This window comes from Pinus tabuliformis, chromosome 7, assembly GCF_031772625.1.
Source record: "Pinus tabuliformis cultivar Carrire ecotype Pingquan chromosome 7, CPIR1, whole genome shotgun sequence".
Classification (NCBI taxonomy): domain Eukaryota; kingdom Viridiplantae; phylum Streptophyta; class Pinopsida; order Pinales; family Pinaceae; genus Pinus; species Pinus tabuliformis.
The window spans coordinates 1,444,721,032-1,444,732,348 of record NC_142293.1 but is presented as its reverse complement, the minus strand read 5'-3'; the positions used below and the strand labels follow the sequence as shown (position 1 = coordinate 1,444,732,348).

At 35.5% G+C, this 11,317-nt stretch overlaps 1 pseudogene; it reads right to left on the bottom strand.

Annotated features, from left to right (window-relative positions):
- Positions 1 to 7,743: 7,743 nt before the first annotated feature.
- On the bottom strand, positions 7,744 to 10,064 carry LOC149253123 (expansin-like A1; annotated as a pseudogene).
- Positions 10,065 to 11,317: the final 1,253 nt, after the last annotated feature.

The window sequence follows — 11,317 nt, the reverse complement described above, 5'->3', positions numbered from 1 at the left end:
ATTTTTGTGTTCCAGAAGGAGGAAGATTAGATCGAGCGCTACGCCATTACTTCTCAACAACCGTATTAATGAGCAGAATGGCTGAAAGAGAAAAGAACCAGCCTCAAGCTGTCGCATCATTTATCAGCCATAGATTTCATCACTACCGACTCAAGAAATACAGCAAAAGATCAGATTTGTTCATCATGAGTAGCAGAGACTTCATCAGCAAGTTAAAGCGGTGATGGATAAGTTAGACCCTTTCCCGCACTATAAAACGAAGACACAGTAGTGTAGAAAAAAGAGAAATAGAAAACAAGGGAAATAGATTGAGAGTTTTTTTTCTTGTATCGCACAACAGTGCTGAAACTAATTTTCTAAGACAGTGAAAAATTGGTTTGTGGAACTGAAGCGTTCCTGCTGTAATCCCTCTGTCAAGAGGAAGATGCTCTTTAGCATAATCTGTTGTGAAGATCCCTCTATGTGAGGAAGACGTATTTTTATCAGTTAGTTTATTGTTTATAAATAGAAGTTTCTTTTTGCGCGTTGCTGTTACACCGTAAGTCAAAAATAGGCTTGACGTCAAAAATCACCGTTGTTGTTACACCGTAAGTCAAAAATAGGCTTGACGTCAAAAATCACCGTTGCTGTTACACCGTAAGTCAAAAATAGACTTGACGTCAAAATTACGTTGCTGTAACAGTATGAACAGCAACTACAAAAAATTACGTTGCTATAACACCACGAACAGCAACTAAAAAAATTTACGTTGCTGTAACACCACGAATAGCAATTGAAAAAAACTGCGTTGCTGAAACACCAGTTACAGCAGAGCGATTTTTTTTTTCTGTTTTCACTATATTAAAACAGAGTATTATTTTGTTCAGTTTTTGATCCTGTGGCAAAGCAAAGTATTATTTTATGCTCTATTCTTTTGTTTTTGAATTATCAGAAATTCCCAAAACAGAGTATTACTCTCTGTTTGTATTTTTTTTTTGTTTCGGAATTTATCAGAAAATTCCCAACAGTGGTAACAGAAGATTTTTCCACTGTATTTTGTTTGGAATAACCAGAAATTCCCAACATGGTATCAGAGCTTGTTCAGGCTCTTTGAAGACATCAAAGAAGCTGAAAGAAGATTTCTTGCTACAGCAAATTATCCAGCAGAGTGAAAACGCTGTCAAGGTATTTTTCAGATTAGTTTTTTTTGTGTAGCTGTTGAAGACAATTAAGTGATTTTTTTTACACAGTCAAGTATTGAAAGAATGGCCAGCACCAGCGTGGGTATGTTTAATACCCAGCTCCCATAGTTCAATGGGAAAAACTATGACTACTGGGCAATAACCATGAGAGCCCTGTTTGCCTCACAAGATTTATGGGAACTTGTTGAATATGGATTTGAAGAACCAGCAAATGAAGAAGAGTTTAATGGATTAACTCAGGCAGAGAAAGAGCTATTGAAGAGCAATAAGAAGAAGGATTCAAAAGCCCTTGTATTCTTATATCAAGCAGTGCATGAGAGTGTGTTTCCAAGGATAGCAGCAGCCAAGACATCCAGAGAAGCATGGCAAACTCTCAAGACAGCTTATCAAGGCATGGAGAGAGTGAAAACAGCAAAACTACAGTTGCTGAGGAAATATTTTGAGAACCTGCGCATGAAGGAGTCAGACAATATTGACTCATTCTTCACATAAGCAATTGGTTTGGTCACACAGATAAGGTCTCATGGAGAAACTCTTAAAGAAAGGAGGATTGTGGAGAAACTATTGAGGTGCCTACCCTCAAAGTTTGATGTGATTGTCACCACCATAGAAGAGACAAAGGATCTCTCAAATTTTTCAGTTGATGAACTTCATGCATCGCTGATAACACGTGAGTAGAGGTTGAGTAGAAATGAAAACTCATCTCTAGAGCAAGCCTTCAAGACCCAAATGTCATTTGGAAGAGGAAGAGGCAGAAGCCAATACCGAGGTGGAAGAAACGGTTCAGCAAATGTTCAAGGAAGAGGTAGCAATCCAAATCAGAACCAAGGCCATGGCAGCACCCAACAAAGTGGACAACATCATGCTCAAGGACAAAGGTATGAAAAATCTAATGTCCAATGTTATTACTGTAAAAAATCTGGGCACTATGCAAATGAATGTAGGAAGAAGCAGCATGATATGAGTAATAAATCTAGTGCAAATATCACTAGAGAAAATATCAGTCAAGATAATGTGCTGTTAGTTTGTAATATGGCTGAAACAAACAGTGAGGATATATGGTTTCTAGATTCTGGTTGCAACAACCATATGACAGGAAACATAGCCCTGTTTTCTGCTTTAGATCAGAGTGTGCAGTCACAAGTCATACTTGGAACTGATAGTAAAATTTCTGTTATGGGAAAAGGAGAAGTTAAAATATTTACAAAGAAAGGTGAAAAGAAAACCATAGCAGATGTCTATTATGTTCTTGGAATGAAGTGTAACTTCTTGAGTATTGGACAGCTTGTTCAAAAGGGTTACAATGTTTTCTTTGAGAATGATGTATGCACCATCATGGATAGATCACCCAGCACATGTTGTATTGCTGAAGTGAAAATGACAAGGAACAGGATGTTCCCTCTTAGAATAAAGGCAGATTTGAAAAATAAAGAGGAAATTGCAGCAGTGACACAAGAGGCTCTCCAAAGCGTACCAAAGGATGAAAATTGGTTGTGGCATTTGAGATTTGGACATCTCAACTTTGGAGGTCTTAATTGGTTGAGTAGAAAAGGAATGGTAAGAGGATTACCATTGATAGAAAAGCCAGACAGCCTTTGTGAAGGTTGTATATTGGGGAAACAACACAGAGAAAGTTTTCCAACCGGGAAAAGCATAAGGGCAAAAGCACCCTTAGAAATTATCCACTCAGATTTATGTGGACTGATGCAAGCTCCATCACTTGCACGCAGCCAATATTTTTTAACATTTACTGATGACTTTAACAGAAAGACTTGGGTTTATTTTCTGGAAAATAAGAGTGAAGTGTTCGAAAATTTTCAAAATTTCAAAGCACTTGTATAAAATTAAAGTGGGTTGCGTATCAAGGTTTTGAGAACTAACAGAGGAGGTGAGTATATCTCCAAAGAATTTTTACGTTTTTGCAGAGAAAATGGAATTCATAAGCAATTTACAGCAAGGTACACCCCGTAGCAAAATGGAGTTGCTGAAAGGAAAAACAGAACAATCATGGATATGGCGAGGAGCATGTTGAAGGCAAAGCATTTGCCAAATGATTATTGGGCTGAAGCTGTACACTGTGCAGTATATATTTTGAATAGGTGTCCTACAAAAGCAGTGATGAAAAAAGTGCCAGAAGAAGCATGGAGTGGGAAAAAGCAAGGAGTCACCCACATGAAATTTTTTTGTTGTGTGGCTTATGCGCACATTCCAGATCAACTAAGGAAGAAATTGGACAGCAAAGGGGAGAAATGTATTTTCATTGGATACAGTGAGGAATCCAAAACTTACATGTTGTATATCCCATCCACCAAGAAGTTTTTTGTGAGCAGAGATGTTCAATTTATTGAGGAGGAAGCTTGGGATGGAAGCATAGAGAAAACAGTTAATGTTAAAAACTGTTTGTCTCATGATGAAGATGATGAGGAGTTGGCTGAAACACATCCCCAAACAGCAGCGCCAACACCATAACAGCAAGAGACACCCTTGAGGAGAAATGAGAGTGCTTCTCTAAGCACACCACAAGGAGGAAACTCAAGTGCATCTACAAGCACTTGCACACCAAATGAAAGAGGTAAGAAATTCAGAAATTTAAGTGATATTTATGATGAAGGTATGAATTCCCTGTTTGCTTTGTATTGTCATGTTGATGACCCTGTTCATTTCAAAAGATGCAATTAAAGATAAGAAATGGATAGAAGCTATGGATGAGGAGATGAATGCCATAGAAAGAAATAAGACATGGGATTTAGTTGAGCTACCAAAAGTTAAAGAAGCCATTGGAATTAAATGGGTCTACAAGACCAAGAGTAATGCTGAAGGCAAGATAGAAAGACACAAGGCAAGACTTGTTGTCAAGGGATACAAGCAGCAGCATGGGAGAGATTATGAGGAGACTTTCGCACCAGTTGCAAGAATGGAAACCGTGAGAGCAGTGCTGTCCATAGCAGCACAAAACAAATGGAAAGTTTACCAAATGGACGTGAAGTCAGCATTCTTGAATGGAGTGTTAATGGAAGAGGTTTACATTGAGCAACCTCTAAGCTATGAGAAGAAAGGCTAAGAGCACAAAGTTTGCAGATTGAAGAAAGCTCTTTATGGGCTGAAGCAAGCGCCAAGAGTGTGGTACAGTAAGATAGATTCCTATCTACTGGAGAACGGATTTGAGAAGTGTGAGGGAGAACCCACCGTTTACATCAAAGAAAAGGACTGTAAAATTTTAATTGTTGTGTTATATGTTGATGATGTGATTTTTACAGGTAATGATGACTACCTCATTGAAAATTTCAAATTAGTCATGAAAGAAGAATTTGAGATGACTGACATGGGTTTGCTGAGATACTTCTTAGGAATAGAAGTAGATCAAAATAAAAATGGAATTTTTATTTCGCAGGCAAAATATGTAAATGAAGTGTTGAGCAGATTTAACATGCAGGACAGCAAAGCAGCAATCACTCCTACAGTGATGGGATTAAAACTCAGCAAAGAGGATAGCAACAAAGATTTTGACCCTAGCGTGTACAAGAGCATAGTTGGCAGCCTTATGTATTTAACTGCAACTAGGCCGGACATAATGCATGCTGTCAGTTTAATTTCCAGATTCATGGAGAAGCCAAAAGAAACACATTGGCAGGCAGCAAAGAGAATTCTGAGGTATGTTAAAGGTACAAAAGGTATGGCATATTTTATACTGTTACAAAATGTTCATATTTAGTTGGATACACAGATAGTGATTGGGCTAGAAGTGTAGATGAATGGAAAAGCACATTTGGTTACGTTTTTCACATAGGTTTAGGAGCCATTTCATGGGCTTCCAAGAAACAGCCAATTGTGGCATTATCTACAGCAGAAGCAGAGTATGTGGCAGCTACAACAGCAACGTGTCAAGAAGTTTGGATGAAGAGAATGTTAAGAAGTTTATGCCAAGAGCAGGCAACAACAACAGTTATTTTTTGTGACAATAGCTCAGCTATTGCATTGTCCAAGAATTTTGTGTTTCACAAGAGAATAAAACACATAGACACAAAGTTTCACTACATCAGAGAATTGGTGAACAATGAAGAAATCATTTTACAACATTGCAGGACTCAGGAACAGGTTGCGGATATTCTGATTAAGCCATTGGATCAAAAGAGTTTTGAGTTTTTAAGGAAACGTCTGGGTATGACTAATAACCCAGCAGTTGAAATTAAAGGGGAGTGTTGAAATTATAATTTCAACTGCAGTAAATAGTTGAACAACAGCACCTACTTTACTCATTTGTCCTGATCCGGCGCCCCACATTTATTCCCGATCTTTTAAGTCACCGCCATTACTATCTTTTCACTATTTAATTATTTTTGTGTTCCAGAAGGAGGAAGATCAGATCCAACGCTACGCCATTACTTCTCAACAACCGTATTAATGAGCAGAATGGTTGAAAGAGAAAAGAACCATCCTCGAGCAGTCGCAGCATTTATCAGCCATAGATTTCATCACTACCGACTCAAGAAATACAACAAAAGATCAGATCTGTTCATCATGAGCAGCAGAGACTTCATCAGCAAGTTAAAGCGGTGACGGATAAGTTAGACCCTTTCCCGCACTATAAAACGCAAACACAGCAGTGTAGAAAAAAGAGAAATAGAAAACATGGGAAATAGATTGAGAGTTTTTTTTTGTATCGCATAGCAGTGCTGAAGCTAATTTTCTGAGACAGTGAAAAATTGGTTTGTGGAACTGAAGCGTTCCTATTGTAATCCCTTTGTCAAGAGGAAGATGCTCTTTAGCATAATCTATTGTGAAGATCCCTCTATGTGAGGAAGACGTATTTTTATCAGTTAGTTTATTGTTTATAAATAGAAGTTTTTTTTTCGCGTTGTTGTTACACCGTAAGTCAAAAATAGGCTTGACATCAAAAATCACCGTCGCTGTTACACCATAAGTCAAAAATAAGCTTGACGTCAAAAATCACTGTCGTTGTTACACTGTAAGTCAAAAATAGACTTGACGTCAAAATTACGTTGTTGTAACAGTACGAACAGCAACTGAAAAAAATTACGTTGCTGTAACACCACGAACAACAACTAAAAAAAATTACGTTGCTGTAACACCACGAACAGCAACTGAAAAAAACTGCGTTGCTGAAACACCAGTTACAGCAGAGCGATTTTTTTCCTTTTTCGTTGTATTAAAACATAGTATTATTTTGTTCAGTTTTTTATCCTGTGGCAAAGCAAAGTATTATTTTATGCTCTGTTCTTTTGTTTTTGAATTATCAGAAATTCCCAAAACAGAGTATTACTCTCTGTTCGTATTTTCTTTTGTTGTTTCGGAATTTATCAAAAAATTCCCAACAGTGGTAACAAAGGATTTTTCCACTGTATTTTGTTTGGAATAACCAGAAAGTCCCGACATTTTGGTGGGATTCCAATATTATCATAAACGGGAATTCTAGGATTATTATATATTGACTGTTCGGTAGGATGATGATCATCGTAGATGGGGATTCCATGATTATTATATATTAGCTATTCGAAAAATCTGAATTGTAAGTTCTGAATATGTCCTATTAAAAGCTCAAAGTATCCTTTATCCTTGTCCTTTCTCCATATCTACATAGAATTTAACGTTCGAGCAAACTCCCTGTTAAAAAATGGGCTTCAATTCATCGAAGGACTATTTATTTGGAAACATGTCTTAATGGGAAAATACTCTTTGCATGTCCATACTAGCGATTTTTAAGTTCTTATAGCTTTTGTTCTTGGAATCTATTGGGTTTTTTGGTTTTGTCTAGAAGTATAAAGGTAGTTTTGTAGGTTGTTTCTGGATATATAGGTTGTTTAATATCTAGAGGGTACAGACTTATTTTTACTCATTTAGATAAGTTCATGATAAAATTTTGTTTCTTTTTGAATTTCTTGTTGAAAAACTAGATATATAATTGTACAGATCTATCTTTTTGGTTTACTTTCGGTCTTTCATAGTTGATCTGCAAATGTTGTTGTGCTCTGCTCCATGCTGACCATGCTCTTTATGTGTATCTTTGATTCAATAATAAATGGCAAGAAATTGTTGGCCCAAAAAAAAGAAGAGTTTGTTATTTCTTCGTTGTCATGAACAACACCGAAATAACACAGGTTCCACAGTTTTGAAGTCCGCAACTGTGTTATTTTTTCGTTGTCATGAACAACACCCAAATAACACAGTATCCACAGTTTTGAAGTCGGCGACTGTGTTATTTGTTCGTCGTCTTTAACAACACCGAAATAACACAGGTTCCACAGTTTTGAAGTTGGCGACTGATAACATGGACATTGTACAAGAAGATAAAACGCATAATAAACACACACACATATATGAAAGATCGCCATGGACACAGTACAAGAAGATAGAACACATAATAAACACACACATATATCTTTTATTCATTACTGCGAAGGTTTTTGAAGTAGGTGATACCAACGCCTAGCTACAATATAATAAAACCGATATTTGTTTCTTCTCAGAAACAAATTAATGGCAAACACATGAATCACAGGAATCTCATGTTCTGACGCTAACTGCAATGAGAAGCACAATGAAGCTATAAATTATCATTCCAATCGCTAGTTGCGCACGAACTGCAGTCAAATTCTTGTGCCCTCTCTGAGATCTGAAGTCCTGAGTCGTAAACAGACCCAACTTTCCAGTTTGCAGGTAGCAAATTGTATCTAGGGTGCCCTACCCAACTTCCGTCGAGGCCTCCCGTAACCAGTAACTGGAACAACAAGGGACTGGGTTCGACATGACCTGTTAATGAATAAGGATTTGCAATACCCCACCCTGCACTGTAATTGTGCAGACTCATTTCACGCCAACTCCAGTGTCCTACCTGAATTGCATGCAAAATCCCTCAATTCAGATCGCATGATTGAATAGAGTCATTTAAGCAAATTTTTTAAATTGTTTGTGATTTGCTCTATAGGATATTAATACTATTTTTACGGGTTGAATTCTTTTGACATTTTTGGGTTAGGATTAGTTCTATGGTTAATCCAACCGGAAGTTATCCCTTTAAAACAATTTATCTGATACAATATTATTTATGAACCATATTAGAAAAATAAATTTTAATACTTATATGAGCCATAGTCCATGGTTACTCCACCTGGGTAACTTGAACCAAGGAAATGTCTGTTTGGCCTCCTTGATAGAGAAACTGGACAGCAAGCTAGTCGGGATAGTGACTGCTTTTGTCTACTTTGATAGACATATTTTTCCTTGGATAATCGCATGGGATGTTGTAATCATATTTAAGTCATAAACAATTAAACACATATCCATCATGTCACTGTCCGGAATTGAACAAAGATTCAAACTATAGAGAAACAAATAAAGATTCAAGCTGTAGACAAACTTATGGTTGTTTCAGTAATAATGTTCCTCGTACTAGCATCACTGGGAATTTTTTTTGGAGATTCTTGAATTGGTGCTCACCGTTTATACTCCACGTCCAGGCCAGGCCCCATGTTGAGGAGTTGGTGGATTTTACCTGGGCGTGTCAAGCTTTCGAAGGTGTGAAAGTATAGAAGAAAATATGTCCTATTTTCGTCTGTAAAGTCCGTAACCACAACTTTCACCCCTGATTTGGTGCAAACGGCTGAATCTGTGCATCTTGTCTGATTTTATTCAAACAATAATTCAAACAAAAAAAACAAAAAACTAAAATACAATAAGAAAAAAAATTATACTACAACCAAACAAAGAGTTACACCACAGAGGAGAGAACAAAAAGATTATACTACAATTAAAAAAGAAGATTGTACTGTAATCAACTAAGGATTACACTAGAAATGTCCCGAGGACGATGTTAGAGGAATTCAATATATTGCAATGATTAAATTTAATTTAATGAGTAAATTTTCTGTTAAAAAACAGGTTTAAATGAAATCGTTAGAATCCTAGTAAGCACACCTGATAACATGCCCCACATCCTTTGCCTACCCTATATACTTTGGCACTTGCAGTTGCCACTGACAGCTTTCCACCTCTCATGATATATATAGCAAATGACCCATTGTTTCTGCATTTTCCACCTACAATAATGGAGAACAAACACATCTATGAAAATCATATTTTTATTTATTTTGATATCTAATTTTAAGGTCATAGCTAAGTTACACACTAAATTGGTGTATCAGATTATTTTTGTTTATGAGACAAGGAACTTATCACATGCAACGATTTGACTGCTAAATCTATTAAGACATACATATTCTATTTCTCTGATTTTTAAGCTGTAACCTTTTTAAAAAAAACACATGCACTTAACTATTTAAATGACTCAAACTATATACTAATACTAAATCAATTCTCAAAACCAAACCACACCAAATCTATTTACAAAATGTTTATACAATATCAACTTATATTACCTTTTCTATCAAAAACATACCAAAATCTATATTCAATCGTTATGTAATATTAACTTTTATTATATAAACTTTCAAAAGCCAAATCACACTAAGTACTTTTATCTCTAACCAAATCACACTAATTATTCTTATCTCTATTTCCGATTCCAGTAATATTTAAAATTTCAGACTAACAGGAATGAGGTTACTATCTTGAACTCTAAAATATTCCCAAATCAACCGAAATGAAATTGATATCTGACTCTATATAATATTGATAAGTATATTGCATCAATTCTCCAAACGGAAGCATAAGTGTGAAAGTGGCGAGATTGTCTATTGCATACTCACCATTGATAACTTCCGGAAATAGAGGCTGACTGTTGTACACGAGCTTGGTTTTGTGAAGGCAACTATCACAACGTAATGCTACAGGAAACAACATAAAACTCATAGATAAAAGTGCAGTTGCACACCGAATAATTGCACTGTTTGAATCTAAAAACTCCATTGGTTTGTTGTACACCCCAAAAAAGGAAAACGGGTAAACCCACTACGCAGGGTGGCTTTTATAGATAAGGGACACTGATTACTTTGCTTTGAGAATGTAAATCTGGGAAACAGTCGAGACTTGCTACGTGCCCCCTTGATTATGAGTAATATACTCAAAATATTTAACAGTGTCCCAGGTGAGATAAAATCGAACTTTTGAATATTGAAGAACATCGACTGTTGCAGGTGAGATAATTACGTGAAACAACTGGCTTTCTTTGATTGACAATTACAATTTATTTGTGTGTTTAACAAATTTGTGTTCGTCAACTTTACGAAAATTGCATTTCCAACGATTCTGGGATCTGGGTTTTTAAAGAACGATGAAATTTGACTGTTACTTGGTATCTGTATATTCTTTTATATTTAACCGGTGGCCTGCTCTTTACTATAGTCTATATTTAACAGATTCTCGTTAATTAACTTTATAAGATTGTATCAAAGGAGATATCTAACTTATTAATCTAATTTATAATGTATGGATTACACTGAGATTCTCGATTCTTCAAATAAAATATATAATAGAATTTTGTATAGGTTAAAGAAATGAGCATTATGATGCTCAAATAAAATATATAATAGAATTTTGTATAAGTTAAAGAAATGAACATTAAGATTTTCAGTTTATGAAATTAATAATTAAATTAGTTTAATTTTTTATTAATTCTGTATTTATTGAGTTTCGAAAGGATTATATGTGTAAGCATATTTTTTTAGTGTAAAATTTGAAGAAAAGTTTGAATCTTTAGAGATATAGATCTAGATTGATTTAATTATAGATTTTATTTTTTTGGTTTAATTCTTATTTTTATGTAATTTTACTAAGTCAAAATGTTGCAATTAATAATTTTTATTTTTATTTTCATTTTTATTAACAAGACATTACAATAGCTCTTCCATATTGGGATGAAGAGTGTCTTTGGGTCAAAAAGTGTAATAAAATTAAATTAACACACACACACACACATGTATATATATATTGAAATGAGAGGTGGGTTTTGGGTATGTGGTATTGATAAGCCATGATATTGGCCCACTGTATTGTATGGTTAATTTCAATCACTCCTCGCAAAGACCATTGTGAACATATTCTTCATCACGAAGAAGACATTAACACGTTGATCCTTCAACATAGCTAACATTTCTATATCCAACACGTTGATCCTTCAACATAGCTAACATTTCTATATCCAACCTCCGAGCATCGAATTG